An 18,982-nucleotide genomic window follows, 5' to 3' on the forward strand; every position below is an offset into this window, starting at 1 on the left:
TCCTCTAGTGTCTCCCAACTCCCAAGCAATCCTGCCGCAACAGTGGTGACAATGGAGCCCACAGGACTAAATCTTTAAGGAAAGGGACATTTTCTCCCTGATTGTAGGTCCCTAACAGGGTAGGACAAGCCCCCATTTCTCTCTATCTTCCTGTTGTTTGACACTGAACAGGGGGTGTAGCTATGGAAAGTGTATAGCTTGAGGCCAGAGGACAGAAAAGGGAAGCCCAGAGAAACAGAAAGGACTGGAGACATCACTGAGAGAGAGGAGTTCAGAAAAGCACCTCATCAAGTTGTGAGGTGTGCATGCATGGGTCAGATACTAAATAACATACCAAAGACATTAAGAAGTGAATTACAGGGTAGATCACTGCCAAGATTCCAACTAGGTGTTGGGTGGTGTGCATACAGGAGACAGATCACTAAAGCTTTGAAAACATAAGTGGCAATGACACTAAAACTCACAGAAAGCTGATTAGAACTTGTAGCCTGAATCCAACTGGGTCAATTACCTGCTAAAACATGGGATATAAACAAAAGCCTAAGTTTCATGTCATATTTAAAATGTCCAAGATACAACTTAAAATCACTTGCCATGCCAAGAGCCAGGAAAATTACACCAATGTCTGGATGACATCAATATTGAAATTATCACAAAAAGACTTTAAATTAGCTTTTATAAAAATTCTCTAAGAATTAAAGGTAAAAACCCTTGAAATAAATGGAAGAACCGAAAACACCAGCAATAAATGTAGGATATAAAAGGCAAAATGAAAATTTTAGAATACTAAATACAATAACTGAAATAGGAACTCATTCAATAGTCTCAATAGCAGAATGGACATTACGGAGGAAATAGTGAGCTTGAAGATAGATAATAGAAATTATGTGAGCTCAACAACAAGGAGAAAAAAAAGAGTGAAAAAAATTAAATAAAGAGACTCAGCAACCTGGGAGAAAATAACATTCATGTTATTGGAGTCCCAGGAGACTGTATAGTGCAGAAAAATATATTCTAAGAAATAATTTGTGAAAACTGCCCAAATTTGGCAATAGACAAGAACTCAGCAAATCCAAACAGGAAAGGCAAAAGAAAAAAAACAAAAATCCATATCCAGACACACAGCAATCAAACCGCCAAAAACTAAAGACAAAGAAAAAATGTTTGAAAGTCACCAGAGATAAATGACATATTACTTAGGGGCAGTGGTTCTCCCCTGGGGTGACTCTGTCCTCCCACCCACCCAGGGAACTCTAGGCAAAGTCGAGAGCCAGTTTTAATAGTCACGACAGGGGGAGAGGTACTACTGTCATCTAGTGGGTAGAGGCAGGGGATGCTACTAAATTTCTTGCAATGCACAGGACAGCCTCCCAAAACAAAGAATAGTTAGGCCCCAAAGTATCAATAATGCTAGAGTTGAGAAATCCTGCTCACAGGGGAAAACCTATTCAAATGACTGAGAATTTCTCATCAGAAACCATGGAGGCCAGAAGGGAGGGAAACAATTTTAAATGCAAAGAAATGTCGACCCAGAATTCTATATTCAGTGAAAACATCCACCAGAAATGAAGATGAGGGGCGCCTGGGTGGCTCAGTTGGTTAGGCGACTGCCTTCGGCTCAGGTCATGATCCTGGAGTCCCAGGATCGAATCCCGCATCGGGCTCCCTGCTCGGCAGGGAGTCTGCCTCTCCCTCTGAGCCTCCCCCCTCTCATGTGCTCTCTCTCTCATTCTCACTCTCTCAAATGAATAAATAAATCTTTAAAAAAAAAAAAAAGAAAAAAGAAATGAAGATGAAATAAAGACATTCCCAAATGAGAAAATAGTAAGAATTTTTTCCAGCAGACCTGCTCTTTTAAAAAACTGTGTCAAGGGGTGCCTGGGTGGTTCAGTCAGTTAAGCATCTGATGTTCGGCTCAGGTCATGACCTCAGAGTCGCGAGATCAAGCCCTGCATAGGGCTCTGCTCTGGGCACAGGGCTCTACGCTGTGTGTGGAGCCTGCTTAAGATTCTCTCTCTTTCTCCCGCTCCCTCTGCCCTTCCTTACCCCCCACTCACATGTGCTCCCTTTCTTTCTCAAAAAAAAAACAAAACAAAAAAAAAAACAAAAACTGTGTCAAAATACATATATTGATGTGGGAAACAAAGGCAGAAGAAAAATTATTAAATTTCCTTACTACCTAGAGCCCACTGACAAGTCCTTGAAACAGGAAGAGTGACCTTCCTCTAGGGACTCAACTGCCTCGACGTTAGCACTCCGTTAAGGGCAAAAGGCAATCCTAGCCTGACCCCCTCACCCAATCCTGTAAGTCTACTTTAACACATAAAAATTCCTTTGGAAGCTTCCTTTATCTCTAAACCCCCCAAGGTACACGTTGGCAATCACCCCTCAAGTATATGGCCCACCAACATACATCTGAAGGGTGTCATGACTAAGGTTTTATTAGACGGTAATGAATGACCTCTTCCCAGCCATAATAGCTAGCCCTCTCGAGGTCCTGGAAACCTTGCTTCCAAAATTCCTTAGAGACTCACGCTATCCCTAACACCTCCCAACTTGAAAGTATATAACGAGCCACTCCTCATGACCCCAGTGTAGCTTTCTGCCCATGGGTCCTGTCCCTGTGCTGTAATAAAATCACCTTTTTGCTCCAAAGACGTCTCAAGAATTCTTTCTTGGCCATCGGCTTCGAACCCTAACAAAGACCTATATCATATATCAAATATACTGACAAATTTAAATATGATATTAAAGATGCTCAAATTGAAAGAAAAAGAAAAGGGATACAGACAAATGAAACAGAGGAAAAAAACAGGAAATCTAACGCTGAATAGAAGAAGTCGGTCTCCAAGGTTACATTTTATATGATTACATTTTTATGATATTCTTGAGCTAACAAAACTGCAGTGCCAGAGAACACCTGTCATCATCTGGAGTTAAAGTTGACAGGGGAGTGTAAATAAAAAGTTACAGCACAAGGACATTTGGGGAGGTGATGCAATTTTCCTGTATCCTGATAGTGGTTGTAGTTATACAAATCTATCTATCTATCTATACAGTGAAATTTCTAGAACTGTACGAACAAAAAGATCACGTTTACTGTATCTAAATTTCTAAAAATAAAATTTAAGACCATTGAAAAAAGAGAGAATATAATCTATAGTAATGTACTGAAAGCACATCTTTTTAGACAAGGGGAATTTTTTGTTCCCAGATTCGTGAATCAGTCCACAGAGATGTTGCCAAACCACTGCGAATGCCTCCAGGACTTAAGTCTTCTTTTAAATGTTAAAATTAACAACAAAATGACAATAACATTAACAACATGAATAAAAACTGTGGTAATATTCAGGTGCAAAGACCAGCATTTCGTGAGTTTCTTATTTACTGACACGTGAGTTTCTTACGGACAGGTGAGCCAGACTAGCACATTAGATGTGAAAACCAAGACTATTTCTGTATATTCACTGCCCTCTCCAAACTTAAAAGATTTTCAAAAGCACTATTCCTAATTTAGAAAAAATACGGCAAAACACAGAAAGAACCATGTAGGCATTCCAACTCTTTGATGCTGTAATTCCACTCATGAGACTTCTTCATAAAGTGCTATAGGCGGAATGGTTGTGTTCCCTCCCTAAATTCATATGTTGAAATCAAATCCCAAGTGATGGTATTTGGAGATGGGGCCTTTTGGGAGATAACTGGTCCTGCGGGTGGAGCTGTCATGAATAGATTAGTGTCCTTATAACAGAGACCCCAAAGAGCTCTCTTCACTCCCTTCTGCCACGTGAGGACAGAGCAACAAGGGGGCTGCTTATGAACCAAGAAGCAGGTCCTCAGCAGACACTAACTCTGCCGGTGCCTTCATCTTGGACTTCCCAGCCTCCATAACTATGAAAAATAAATTTCTGTTGTTTATAAGCTTCCCAGTTTATGGTATTCTGTTAAAGCACTCCGAACTGAAGCTTATGGGAATAAAATACCATGAAGCATTAAAAAAAAGTACAAATATTTCATTTCTCAATGACTTGTAAAGGTATAAACTGTAAAAATTAATTAACTAATTAATTAATAGATGGAAGGGAGGAAGGGGGGAGTGAGGGAGGGATGAACTAAAACAAAAAGCCACATAAATGTCCGATAAAAAAGAAAAAGTTGATATGCTAAATCAACAGAGTGTAATATAACATAATCATTCATAATTATGAAGTCTCTTAAGACCCAGGAGAAAGTATAATAAAATTTCAAAATCAGAAATGCTGCAGACATGATGACTGCAACTATTTAAAATATGCACATGTATGTGGATTGGAAATCAACTTTCCTCTGTGAAAGTGAGAATGTCATCAGGAGAGCAAAATTATGGAAGCTTTTTTTCTTCTTTTTGAAAATATTATTCAATTTGCTATATTTCTATCTTCAATGATAAAAGAAAGCACTTCAATTTAGAATATATATGGCTGACTGGGGCGCCTGGGTGGCTCAGATGGTTAAGCGTCTGCCTTCGGTTCAGGTCATGATCTCAGGGTCCTGGGATTGAGTCCCGCATCGGCCTCCCTGCTCCTTGGGAGCCTGCTTCTCCCTCTGCCTCTCTCTCTCTCTCTCTGTCTCTCATGAATAAATAAATAAAATCTTTAAAAAAAAAAAAGAATATATATGGCTGACTAATTTATAAACTTGAGCACAAAGTTCTTTTCTTTTTTTTTTTTTAAGATTTTATTTATTTATTTGAGACAGAGAGAATGAGAGACAAAGAGCATGAGAGGGAGGAGGGTCAGAGGGAGAAGCAGAGGGAGAAGTATTGTCTGCTTGTGTGCATTTTGGCCCCTCACAGGAGAGAGAAAGGAAGTGATTAATTTTTGAGTGCCCATTTTGAGCCTTCTATATTGAATACATGATACCAATGTTTCTAAACAACCACTCTGAGGTAACTACAATATTCTCCATTTCTCAGATGAGGACAGTGGGGCTCTGTTTCTGACATTTCCCAAGTTCACTTGCTCACAAGGGAATAAAACTGGCTTTCTCCCTCCTAATTATTTCACTTTTCTCTCCCTCTTTCTCTCTCTTTCCCTCTTTGTTCTCCTGCCTTACATAAAAACAATGAAGAGATGAAAAACTGAATCCATTTAAAGGAATAAAATAATATTGTCACTCAAGCATTCAATTTCCCGTAGGCATTTGTTATTAGAATCCCAATAAATATCAGAATGTGATACCTGAGTTTCCACTGGGCAAAACCAAAAAGGCAGCCTCATGTTACAGCTTTGGTAAACAACGGAGTAGTAAAGATGGCGAGAAGCCATAGCATATAGGGCACAATGTAGACATTCTGTAGAAAAAGTATATCCAACTGTGGAGCATACTCATGTTTGGAGATAGAAGGCAAAATGAAAGGTATAAACCAGACTTAAAGCCAAAGAGAATCATTTCTATCCCCATATTCTTGGCAGCTGCAGCTGACTGAACAACATGTCTTGGTGCTCACAGTTGAGACTTCCTTAGCAGGTGCAGCATAGGTCTGCTTTCCTTATTTGTTCATTATCAAATTAAAATGTAAATAAAGCTTGGAGAAATAATTTTAAGTACACTAATGGTCAAAATATTCTAATCATTTATTTTATTCTTAATATATTGTTTGGGAAATGGTGCTTTTGTTATAAGCACAGGTCATAACATGTCATAAATAAATTATGTACTTTTTAATCTGATTAATTAAAACCAAAGCACTCAAATGACCATATAGTCCAAAGAGTTTTAGTCCCTCATTTTATTACATACCACAATGGCCAGGTGCATTAACATACGGATATCCAAAAAAGCAACTCTCAAATCAATGACCAATATTAGATTTTTTTTTAGATTGTTGTCTCTCAGTCCCCATATGCCTAGGGATTATATCTCTGTTCATTTCCTTCTCAAGTATCTAACTGTTTCTTGGATATTTCTAACTTTGTTTTGGTAAATTCTATAGTTACATTTATCACCATTTTATTCATTCATAAAGGGGTACATATCAATGAAATTTCCAAAATATGCCTGTGGAAAATCTCTTACTGTAGTCATCTTCTATCAGTTGGGAGACGTTGAGATAGCCTTCAACACCAAAAAAATTTTTTTCAATGTAAATTGTCAATTACATTGATACTTATCAATGAAATATTTCTTACAGTTAGTAGAAGTGATCATTTGGGGTGCACAATCATCTTTATGTGACTTTTTTTTAAAGTAAAGAATAAGTGATCTTATGAGACTCATGGAAATTTAAGAATTTATTTAGCTATAGACACCTGAAATCTTAACAAATAATTACTTAACATAACAGGTGTTTGATCTTGGACTTCCAGCCTCTAGAACAGTGAGAAAGACATTTTTGTCACAGTTAGTTCTCACTGCTGTTTCTGAGCTACCCAATCTATGGTATTTTGTTATAGCAGCCCAAATAGACTAAGAAAGCTGGTTCTGAGAAGTTGGGGTGCTGTTGTAACAAATACCTTGTACTTCCTATTTGAACTTCTCTGATAGATCAGCTCCTCTGGGTCAAAGAGTCCCTTTCCTGTTTCTGACCACATATAGTGCTACTGGTTATAATGAGCAGGGTTATGTCCTTCAGGGACTGGAGCCTGGTGAGATGCCTATATTATCTGAAAGCTGGGAGTCTGAGCTGGAAGGCAGATCTGAAAGTCCTTTGAGAATTCCCCTTGGTTCAGTCTCCCTCCAAGAGTTGACCAGGGGAGGGCATGGTTTCAGGGAATATGATAACTTACATTACAGTCACCACAATAAACAAGTCACCAAATTATCCCTGACACCCTCAAAGTCAGGGGCAAGGTTATCTCATAATCCATGTAACAAGTTCCATGCACATCCATTAAGGACCATTTTAAAAACTGGAAAATGTTAAAAGCTTCAGGGATAGTGAAGCTGAATTCACTGTAATTATGTAACTTTTGAAACTTAGGTCCCTTTAGCAGGAACCTTGAAAATCTCCTTCAGTGCAAACCTGCAGCTATATATACATGATATCCAGAAAGGAACACATTTTCCCAGCCTTAGGGACAATGTGCTTGAATTCCCTTGGAAGTGCATTTAAATTAGCTGGACTACTCCTCATGATGAAAATTCACTGGTTCACTATACAGCTAGACCCACTGTAGATCACTAAAGTTAGTATGTGGAAGAAAAATGTACCCAATCTATGCAAAAGGTATAGGTCAGTCTGAAAACCATCCATGCTGAAGGACTAGAGGGATAATATATTTCTGATCATTTGCTCCAGTACCTATGACTTCCAGCTTTAATTATGTTATTACAAAAACTGTCTCCTGGGAGACTACTGAGATTTTTGTTCCAAAATTGCATCTGATACAATTACTTGCAAACTTTGAGACATAAATTAGCTTACTTTTCAATTTTTCTACCTGGCTGATTTAGAGCTATAACAAATTGCAATGAAATGCAAGAAACTTTTTGCCAAGGCTAGCTCCACTGAAAATAAAAAAAAAAAAATTATTTTATTGTAGCCAAGGAGTGGGTTTTGCACTAATAACTGGCATGAAGTGGATTTTCACTAAGTGTGTATGGTGTGCATGCACACGCATTCCTTCATTCAGTCTATTTTTTACCCATCTTCTTGATTGCTGCCTTCAGAGGCTGACTCATATGAGCTACATCAACAGCTTTTGGTACTTTCTGGCTTCCACTTGGATTTACCCAAAGGGTATCCCCAGCAGTTGCCAAAGGAGAGTAAGATCACGGCACTTATTCCACTAGCTATCTTCTTTAAGTAACTTGTATCTCTTAAAAGATCTTTTCTCCTGGCACAATGAACATCTTGTTTACTCTGTCCATGGTCCTGAAACAATTTCTTCCAACAATTTCTTCCAGTTCTCCCTTTAGGCCTGGGTCAGGGAGATGGGAGATGGCCATACACTTTGTGATCTTTATGATGCAGGAAATCTGGGAGTTTCTTTCCTGCCACCTAAGTAGCAGGAGGAAGGAGGAGTAAAGGAAAAACAGTGCCTTCCCCTGACAAGTTTCCAGGTATCAGTGGGAAAGAGAATACAAGATGGCAACACCTAGGATTAAGGGAGTCCATTCTTGCTGAAGGATTCATTATAGAAAGGAGATAAATGATTATCAAGGGGAATACCATGAAAACATTTGCTCTGAGCAGGAGGTTGCCCATCACCAGATATCACAAAGTTTCTGGCTTTCAGACAAATAGAAATTTCTCCACACAAAAGTTTCCAGTAGCTTCCTGCAGTTTTTATGATGCTGAACACTGACCCCCAAAAAATAAGCTTCAATAAAACTTTACTCCTCTAAACTGAGCATTTTATTGCTTCTTTGTTAATTAGATATCTTTTATAATCATGCATAGTGTTTGTTTCACTTTCATGCCTACTACTTATACTCATCCCAGTGGATCCAGCTTCTTTGGATTCATATCTCACATAATTTAATACTATAGAGATTTCCAAATTTACATTAAAAAATAAGTGTTCTCCAAATTGATTCCTGGTTAAAATCCAGGAGTCCAACCAATATTTCATCATTGCAAGGTGCAAGAATGACCCAATTCATCAAAACAGTGGTTTTAAAACCAGATATCTGAACTATAAGGGTAGGCAGTGCAATGAGATGGTTAAGGACATTTAATTCAGGGCCATCAGGCAGATCTGGCTCCCGTCTTGACTTTGACAGTTACTGGATGTGTGACTCTTTGCAGGTTACTGATATTCAAGAAGCCCCAGTTTCATCACCCATATACAAGCAAATCTGTATATGGAGACAATACCTACCCCACAGGGTCACTGTACTTATAAGTGAAAAAACGCAAGCAAACTGAGCACAGAACCTGGTACAGAGTAAAAGTTTGACAAATCTGAACTATTATCATCTATTGGACATGCCTTAAAGGAGACCCGAGACTGAGTGAAATGAGGACTCCCTCCCATCTTACCTCCCAAAGCAGCTCTGCTATTACTCAGTTTCCATTTTGGGTTTTCAGTGCAGATTCTATTTGAAGAGAAATTTTCACTATGAAAAAAAAAAAGATGAAAATCAAGATTTTAAGAAAATAATAATAATCAACATTCTTTGAGTATTTATTACATTCTAGACACTATTCTGAGTGCTTCTTATGCATTCATTAATTTTCACAGCAAACTCTGTGAAAGGAATAATTATCTACACTTTATAGATAAGCAAAAGAAGACAAAAAGAAGATAGGTAATTTGATCAAGTCTACCTACTTAATAACAGGATATGGACTAGCAATGAAAGATCTAAGAATTTAGCAATCCAGGAACAAACTATGGTAGCCAAAAATATTTCCAGCAGCCTATGTACATGTAAAATACTATAAACTGTTCCAGTGAAAAGTCACAAACTTTACAGTCAGGTAGACTTGGTTCAAATCCAAGTTTTGGCCACAGTAGGTGCATATTCTCTATTAGAACTCTCAAAGGGACAAATACCCAGCTCTTTACTGGTATAAGGATTTAGAGATTAACTGGAAAAAATACCAGATGTCTTACAAGCCAAAGCATAAACAATTAAAAAAAAAAAAAAAGTGTCTATAGGCATGACTAAATGACTCCTTAAATCACTGGTTTAGGAGATCCCTACCTAATGAGACAAATCCCATTTTCTATTATAACAAAAGAAAATTTCAAATGCTTGTTTTGCTGGCCTTTCTTGCAACTGAGGCTCAGGGATGTAGCCCCTTCTCCCCCAATCACATATACACATCCTAGATTTTGAATCATGTATTAGTAGTGCAAAACCCACTAACTACGGAGTCTATTCTGCAGAGGGTGCCATCAGCAGATAGGTTCCATCATTGGTAAGCTACACTGCAGATCTAAAGATAGTGCCATGGATCAGTGTTAACTGTGTCTGCAGAGTAAACTGTGGTAACTATGACCAAGTCAGTGCTGTGGTATCTAGACCAGTTCTTCAGTGTCATTTGGGGAACTGTTATTGGCTACATAGTTTCTAACCTTGATTTTGTATCATTTTTAGAGATTCTGACAGCTGCCAATAAGCTTTCCATAAATCTTCTGCTTAGAGTAGTTAGTTATTACTGTTGCTTGTACTTAATTGTCCTGACTGATACAGTAGCTGATGCATAAATTCAGATGTTTCAGGAAGCCTTGACAAATGACTAGGAAATACATATAATTTGTTTCCAGGTGAGTGTTTTTGCTCTGTCCTGTAGAGAGACTGGCTAACCCCTTACTGACATCTACTTGTTGGAAGAGAAACATCATAGATAGGTATTTCATGTTGTATTAGAGAAACAGATTCTACTGATTCTGACAGATAAAGATTGCCTTTAAAGGGAAAAGCTAGCTTGACAGAAAAAGAAAGTGTGCCCTTTGCTATATTTTGATGTGAATTTTATAAGGTTCCTGTACAATATGGCGCTGGGTGTTATCCTTGAAAGATGGTAACTGGTCCAGTGCCAAACTCATAAAAGGCTCTTGGGAAAGACTTCTTAATTTGACTATATGAAGCACAGTATATGAACATTCCCTAATCATATTTTTACCAGTTTCTGAACAGAATGTTGCTTTGGCTGGTGATTTTAGAATAAGAGCTATTCTGAAGAAAATCACATAGCAGAACTTTTCATTCAGAAACCTAGAAATCCACTTCTTAACACAAGATGCCTTCTGTAGTTCAGAGCTCAGGGAGAGGGGAATTGAAAAGATGCTGGGATATTAGAAAGAAGACTCATTTATCTCTCTGAAGTTGTGCTTTTAAGCCAAGATCACACACTCCTTAGGGGGCAAGAAAGCATCCAATGACTACCAGCCTTGGGCATCCTATCTTTTTCATGGAAATACACTTAATTATCTCACTTGACCCAACTCTTACTTCTGCTATCCCATCCAGGGACTTCTGATCTTCTGTGTTTTATGTTTTATTTTCAGCTTCAGGTGTACTTGGATGTTAGGATTTTCCTTGGCTTTGAATCTCTAAGCTTCTTGGAAATTGACTTGAACTCATGTGAACACTTTTTTCCTCATCTGGATGCTTCAGATGCCCATCCCTCCTGACTCAGTTTTATTCCACTACATCTGGGCACAAATTCAGGGAAATGATGACCCAGCCTGCTCCAAAAATCAAAAAGGATATCAAATACCACGTTCATCAGTGAGAAGGCCTGCCCCTGAAAGAACAAAATCTCCAACTAAAACCAGTTAAAACAACACTGGCACTTTCTATCATACCAAATCAGAAGCCTAGAGGTAGGAGGTGCTAGTGTTGGAGCAGATATTCAGCACTATTATCAAAGATCCAAACTCTTTCCAAATTTTCTCTCTGCCATCCCTGTGTTGGCAATGAATCCCAATATGGCAGGGAGGTTGCTGCCACAGCTTGGGCACAACAGCCTTTGAAGCAGAAAAAAGAAGCCTGGTGAATTGGTGGCTGGGAAGATGAAGGAGTAGGAGGACCCTAAGCCCACATCCTCCCAATGATACCACTAGATAACACTTACATCAGTGTAAATAACCCAGAAAATAACCCAAAGACTAGCAGAACAAACTCCACAACTAAATTTAGAGAAGAGGCCACATCAAAGAGGGTAGGAAGGGCAGAGACACAGTGGGGAGCTAAACAGACCATGGGACTGTCCACTGGAGGGAGGGACCCACAGGCATGGAGAAGGGAGAGAAAAAGATGATCACGCTGGGGAGCCCACACAGAGAAGATGAATCCCTGTAACATTTGGCTTTGAAAACCAGAGGGGCTGAATTTCTTGATTTCTTACAACCAGAGTGACTTAAAGTCTGAAATGTTAAAAATGATCAAGCTTGCTTCTGGAAGAGCTTGTTCTGCTAGGCTTTGGGTTATTTTCTGAGTCCCCACCCTTCAAGAGACAGCACAACAGTCTATGGAGATAGAGCATAGAAGCAGCAGTTTGAAATATGTCTGGGGCATACAGGAAGGAAAGTTGTTTACTAATCTCAGAGCATGTCCCAGAGGGACAGAGATCCCTGGGAGACTCTTCAGGAACAAAGGAGCTGGAAGGCACCATTTCCCTCCCCCGCCCTAAAGCATAAACACTCAGCAACCTGTGAAAAACAGCCTAGTGCTGATACTCACTACCTAACTTGCTACCACCCCCACCCGCCTACGCTCCCATCCCCAGCCCCCCGCCGTAGATCCACCCTTTCCACTCACACTTGCCTCAGTCCCAGCTGTATGAGTCCCCTCCCTCAGAAGACCAGGATAAACCTTGCAAACATCATACCTTACCACCTGCATACTTTTCAAAACCTCATTCTAGCTGCTGCAACAGTGGATCCCCTCCCATGGAGGACAGGCATGCACCTTGTTAAAATTGCACACCCTGCCCACACACACTTTGTGGATCTAAACAGCTGGCCCTGGTCTCAGCAATGGTTGCACATCCCCTCTCCCTGATGCACAAACCCTGCAGTCACTGTGTGCCCCACCCCCCAGCACATTTGGATCTTCCCCCTCCAATATGCCCTTGGCCAGAGCCCATTCAAATCAGGGCCACAAGCCTGGCAATGTGCAAACAGCCCCAACAGGGGCTAGCACCATTCCAAAGTGACTCCTGCCATGAGGAGAAGGAAAGATAACCACACACATCAGTCAGACTGTGGCTTCAGCAGTGGACTGGGGGGCAGACAGCTTTTCTGATTCTAGGCCCTGCCCACCAAAAGCTTCTCAGGGAATAACACAGGGAAAGCACCCTAAAGTATGGTGCTACTGCATTTCTGGTAAATGCCTGGTCTGACTCAACTCAAGCCCAAGGCAGTCCCAGACTAGCCCACTAACACCTCAGGGACCAAACACTGCCCCCAACAGGCAAAGAGAGCCACTGCAGATGACCTGACTGAAGGCAAAGTCAACTATGTTGACTGAAAATCAACAAGAAAACAATGGCTTTGAATAACACACTGGACTGGATGGATTTAACAAATATGTTCAGAACATTCCATCCTAAAACAGCAGAATACATATTCTTTTCAAGTGAACATGGAACATTCTTCAGAATAGATCACATATTAGGCCACAAAATAAGTTTCAACAAATTCAAAAAGATTGAAGTCATACCATGTATTTTTTCTGACCACAACTCTATGAAACTAGAAATCAACCACAAGAAAAAAATCTGGAAAGAGGACAAATATATGGAGGTTTAAATAACATGCTACTAAACAATGAACCAAGAAATTAAAGAAGAAATTAAAAAATACATGGAAACAAATGAAAATGAAAACATAACAGTCCAAAACTTTAGGATGTGGCAAAGATAGTTCTAAGAGAGAAGTTTATAGCAATACAGGCCTACCTCAAGAAGCAAGAAAATTCTCAAATAAACAACCTAACCTTTATTTACTAGAAAGAGAAAAAAAAAAACAAAACTCAAAACCAGCAGAAGGAAGGATAAAATGAAGTTTAGAGCAGAAACAAATGATATAGAAACCAAAAACACAACAACAACAACAAACCAATAGAACAGACTAAAGAAACCAGGAGCTTGTTCTTTGAAAAGATCAACAAAATTGATAAACCTGTAGCCAGAATCATCAAAAAAAAATAAAAAAAGAGGGGGGACTCAAATAAACAAAATCAGAAATGAAAGAAATAACAACCAGACACCACAGAAATACAAATGATTGTAAGAAAATATAATGAAAAACTACATGCCAAAAATTGGACAACCTAGAAGAAATGGATAAATACCTAGAAACATATAACCTAACAAAACTGAAGCAGGAAGAAATATAAAATTTGAACAGACTGAACATCAGCAATGAAACTGAATCAGCAATCAAAAAACTCCGAACAAATAAAAGTTCAAGGCCAGATGGCTTCACAGGTGAATTCTACCAAACATTTAAAGAGTTAATACCTATTCTTTTCAAACTTTCCAAAAAATAGAAGAGGAAAGAAAACCCAAATTCTATGAAGCCAGCATTACCTTGAAGCCAAAACCAGATAAAGACACCACAAAAAAAGAAAACTACAGGACAACATCCCTGATAAATATAGATGCAAACATCCTCAACAAAATCTTATCAAACTGAATCCAAAAATACATTTTAAAAAATCACTCACAGGGGGCGCCTGGGTGGTTCAGTTGTTAAGCATCTGCCTTCGGCTCAAGTCATGATCCCAGGGTCCTGGCATCGAGCCCCGCATTGGGCTCCCTGCTCCGCGGGAAGCCTGCTTCTCCCTCTCCTACTCCCCCTGGCTGTGTTCCCTCTCTGGCTGTCTCTGTGTCAAATAAATAAAATCTTAAAAACAAAAATCACTCACAGTGATCAAGTGGGATTTATTCCTGGGATGCAAGAGTAGTTCAGTATTTGCAAATCAATCAACATGAGACATCACATCAATAAAAGAAAGGATAAAAACCATATGGTCATTTCAACAGATGCAGAAAAAGCATTTGACAAAGTACATCTATTCATGATAAAAACTCTCAGCAAAGTTGGTTTAGAAGAAACAACTCTACATAATAAAGGCCTTCATGAAAAACCCACAGCTAACATCATACTCAATGGGGAAAAAATGACAGCTTTTCCCCCAAAGTCAGGAACAAAACATGGCTGTCCACTCTCACCACTTTTATTCAACATAGCACTGGAAGTCCTAACCACAGCAATCAGACAAGAAAAAGGAATAAAAGGCATCCAAATTGGTAAGGAAGAAGTACAACTTTCACTACTTGCAGATGACATGGTTCTGTATATAGACAACCCAAAAGACTCCACCACAAAACTACTAGAATTGATAAATGAATTCCCTAACGTCACAGGATTCAAAATCAGTGTACAGAAATCTGTTCCATTTCTAAACACTGATAATCAAGCAGCAGAAATGAAGTTAAGAAAACAATCCCATTTACAATTGCACTAAAAAGAATAAAGTATCTAGGATTAAACTTAACCAAGTTAAGACCTACACACTGAAAACACTGATGAAAGAAACTGAAGATAACACCAAGAAATGAAAAGATATTCTATACTCATGGATTGGAAGAACAAATATTAAAATGTCTGTACTACCCAACACAATCTACACATTTAATACAATCAAATCAAAATACCAACAATATTTTTCACAGAACTAGAATAAACAATCCTAACATTTGTTTGGAACCACAAAGACCCTGAATAGCCAACACAATCTTGAAAAAGAAAAAAAAAATGGAGGTACCAGAATTCTAGACTTCAAGTTATGTTAAAAAGCTACAGTAATCAAAACAGTATGGTACTGGCACAAAAACAGACACCTAGATCAATGGAACAGAATAGAAAGCCCAGAAATAAACCCTCAGTATATGGTCAATTAATCTTCAACAAAAGACAAAAGAATATCCAATGGGAAAAAGAAGTCCCTTCAACAAATGGTGTTGGAAAAACTGGATAGCTACATGCAAAAGAATGAAACTGTTTGACCACTTTGTTACACCACACACAAAAATAAACTGAAAATAGAGTAAGGACCTAATTGTGAGATCTGAAACCATGGAAATCCTAGAAGAGAGCACAAGGAGTAATTTCTCTGACATTGGCCATTACAACATCTTTCTAGATAATGTCTCCTGAGGCAAGGGAAATAAAAGCAAAAATAACCTATTGAGACTACATCAAAATAAAAAGCTTCTATACAGTGAAGGATACAACCAACAAAACTAAAATACAACCTGCAGAATGGGAGAAGATATTTGCAAATAACATATCAGATAAACGGTTAGTATCCAAAATATATAAAGAACTTATACAACACAACACCCAAAAACCCCAATAATACAATTAAAAAATTGGCAGAAAACATGAACAGACACTTCTCCAAAAACATACAGATGCCAATGGATACATGAAAAGATGCTCAACATCACTGATCATCAGGGAAATGTAAATGAAAATTACAATGAGATATCACCCCACACCTGTCAGAAGGCTAAAATCAAAAACTCAAGAAACAAAAAGTGTTGGTGAGGATGTGGAGAAAAAGGAACCCTCAAGCACTGTTGGGAATGCAAACTGGTGCAGCCACTGTGGAAAACAGTATGGAGTTTCCTCAAACAGTTAAAAATAGAACTACCCTAAGATCCAGTAATTGCTCTACTGGCTATTTATCCAAAGAATACAAAAACATTAATTTGAAGGGATATATGCATTCCTATGTTTATAGCAGCATTATTTACCAGAGCCAAATATGTAAGCAGCCCAAGTATCCACTGATAGATGAATGGATAAAGAAGAGGTACACACATGCACACACACACACACAGTGGAATATTACTCAGCCATAAAAAGGAATAAAATCTTGCCATTTGCAACTACATGGATTGACCTAGAGTATATAATTCTAAGCAAAGTAAGTCAGTCAGAGAAAGACGAGTACCATGTGATTTCACTCTTTTGTGGAATTTAAGAAACAAAACAGATGAACAATGGGAAAACAAGGAGACAAACCAAAAGACAGACTCAACTGCAGCAAACAAATAGAGGGTTATCAGAGGGGTGGTGGGTGGGGGAAATGGTTGAAATAGGCAAAGGGGATTAAGAGTACACTTAACTTGATGAGCAACAGGTAATATATGGAATTGTTGAATAACAGTATGTCATTGCTTGTTAACTATGCTGTAATTAAAATGAATTAAAAAAATGTTTGACCCTGACAAAAGAGAAAAAAGCAGCATGGACAAAATAGGTTTCTGCTTACATAGCTTTTCCCAGGAAGGCAAATTATTCCCAGGATATCCTCTGCAGACTTACCTTACATCTCACTGGCCTCCAACTCCCACACCAAAAACTATCACGGTGCTGGGCTCCCTACCACCCAAACCCATTTGGAATCCTGTTGGCAAGAAAGGAAGAGATGCATTTGGATGTGCAACCAAACAAGTCTGCCACCCCAGCACTGCTCAGGAGTAGAGAAAAGCATGGCAGTGTACGTGCTAGCCTTGTTCTTTCCACCTTTTTCTCACAAAATAACCACAGAAAGAAGTGTGGAAACAATTTGCGTCTAATCCAAAGAGGACAGTTAGTATTCATACCTTTGCAAATTGCATATGCAGTCTAAAATAGCAATCTCCTGCCTACAGAAGGAGTCCTTTGGTTACTCTCCCATGAGAAATCATGTTCAGCTACTTGAAACAACATGACTGCTCTTATTTCCTCTCACCACGTTTGGGCTGCAATAAAAGGCAGGGGTGACAAAGCGGCCGCAGAGCTGAGACACCCACAGGAAGGAGGTGAAGCATACCAGTGCTTTCTCTGCAGGATCCTGGAGCACAGCACGGCCCATTCTGGGGAGAAGGCTGCACGTGGACAGAAATGAGCCACAGGCGGATGTAAACGTTGTTTTGTATGGGCCGCGCAACTCTGAGGAACCCATGGCGAGAAATGTGGAAGAAGAAAGACGGACTCAGCTGAAAACTATTCTGACTGCACCATAAAAAAATGCTGCTGACTTGCTGGGAATATCTGCTAAAATAGAAGGCTTTAGGATAGACATCTAAAACAGCATTTATCACAGCACCGACAGTCCTCAGTCAATATCCTGCCCACATAACACACTTGGCCATTGTCTGTGTGAATGGAATAGGTCGGACTGAAATCACCCCCACACAATAGAAACTTCTCTGTGAAGCTTTACTTTTCTTGGGATCATCTACGCCAGAAAACTTGAACCTGAGTCGCCAGCCTTATTTCATCTCAAATAAGTACATTTTATAAATCCTCACGTAAAAAAAACCAGCTCAGCACTGTGAGTAGCGATTGCTCTTTTAAGACAGAACATGACGGCAGTAGTAATATTATAGTAATGTGTAAGACAAGCTTTCATTAATGTTTTATTCGTCAGACTGCAGAAAATGGATACTAATCATATTGATAATCTGTCTTTTGAATGTTAACCTCTTGTGTGCTAAACACCTTGCTTTTATAGATGATCTCTGGTAAAAATCCTCACCAATAACTAAATGAGATTCAGAGAAATCTTCCCAGGATTATGCAACTAATAAGAGATGGGGCTGGTCTTCAAACCCAAGTGTGTCTCATGCTAGAGCCTTTACATTTGCTATCTCCTAATACACTATTTCATATGTGCTAGTATTTCCCATAAAACCAACGACACTTCAGGCCATCAAAAACGTCAAGGGTGAGGATGAGGGAAAGAGGAGAGAGCCACAAAGAAGAGGAGTTGAAACTTGTCCTGTGAGGGGCACAGAAAGACACAGGGGTAAAAGACTGATAAAAAGTCCCCACAACAGGAGGACTAACTATTGAGAAATGCTGCTTTAAATAGTGGGAAAAAGTAAATCAGGAAAATGGAAACAACATGTAATATTTTTGCTGCTGAATCTTAATATTGGCAATATTCATGAAGCAATTCATATCATTACCTTTAAGTTCTAGATTTTCCTCAGTCCAATTAACGAATAGAAATATCTCAAGGATATTTCTGGATGTGCCTGTGAGGGTGTTTTCAGATGAGAGTAGCATTTGAATCAGTGGACTCAGTAGGCTGGCCTACCCAGGGAGGACGGGCATCATCCAATCTGTTGAGGCCCTGAATGGAATAAAAGATGGAGGAAGGAGGAATTCATGTCTTTGCTGCCTGCCTGCCTGATTGAGTTTGGGACATCTCATTTTATCTTCTCTGGATCTCAGACTGGGATTTAAGCCATTGGCCCCTAGTTCTCAGGCCTCCAGACTGGGACTGAATTATACCATCAACTCTCCCAGGTCTACAGTTCACAAATCACAGATCTAGGATTCTCAGCTTTCATCATTACATGAGCCAATTCTTCATAATAAACACTTCTCTCTCTCCCTCCCCGCTCTCTTTCTTCTCTCTCTCTCTTCCCATATTTATACATGAAAAGCACAGGTTGCAAAGTATGTCCTAGTCTATGATCATATACATGATACACACACATACACACACACATCAGTTGTCAGATATCATTTAC

At 39.1% G+C, this 18,982-nt stretch overlaps 1 protein-coding gene across 1 annotated transcript in view; it reads right to left on the reverse strand.

Annotated features, from left to right (window-relative positions):
- Nucleotides 1-18,451, reverse strand: part of LOC123857294 (ribonucleoside-diphosphate reductase subunit M2-like) — a 226,472-nt gene extending 208,021 nt beyond the window's left edge. The window contains 2 exon segments of the mRNA XM_064576729.1: nt 8,966-9,042; nt 18,413-18,451. The gene's annotated coding sequence lies outside the window, so the exon portion shown is untranslated.
- Between the last annotated feature and the right edge of the window lie 531 nt (nt 18,452-18,982).

The sequence above is a fragment of the Mirounga angustirostris genome, unplaced genomic scaffold (genome assembly GCF_029215605.1).
Source record: "Mirounga angustirostris isolate CCGP_5_RB_7025 unplaced genomic scaffold, mMirAng1.0.hap1 SCAF_13, whole genome shotgun sequence".
Lineage (NCBI taxonomy): Eukaryota > Metazoa > Chordata > Mammalia > Carnivora > Phocidae > Mirounga > Mirounga angustirostris.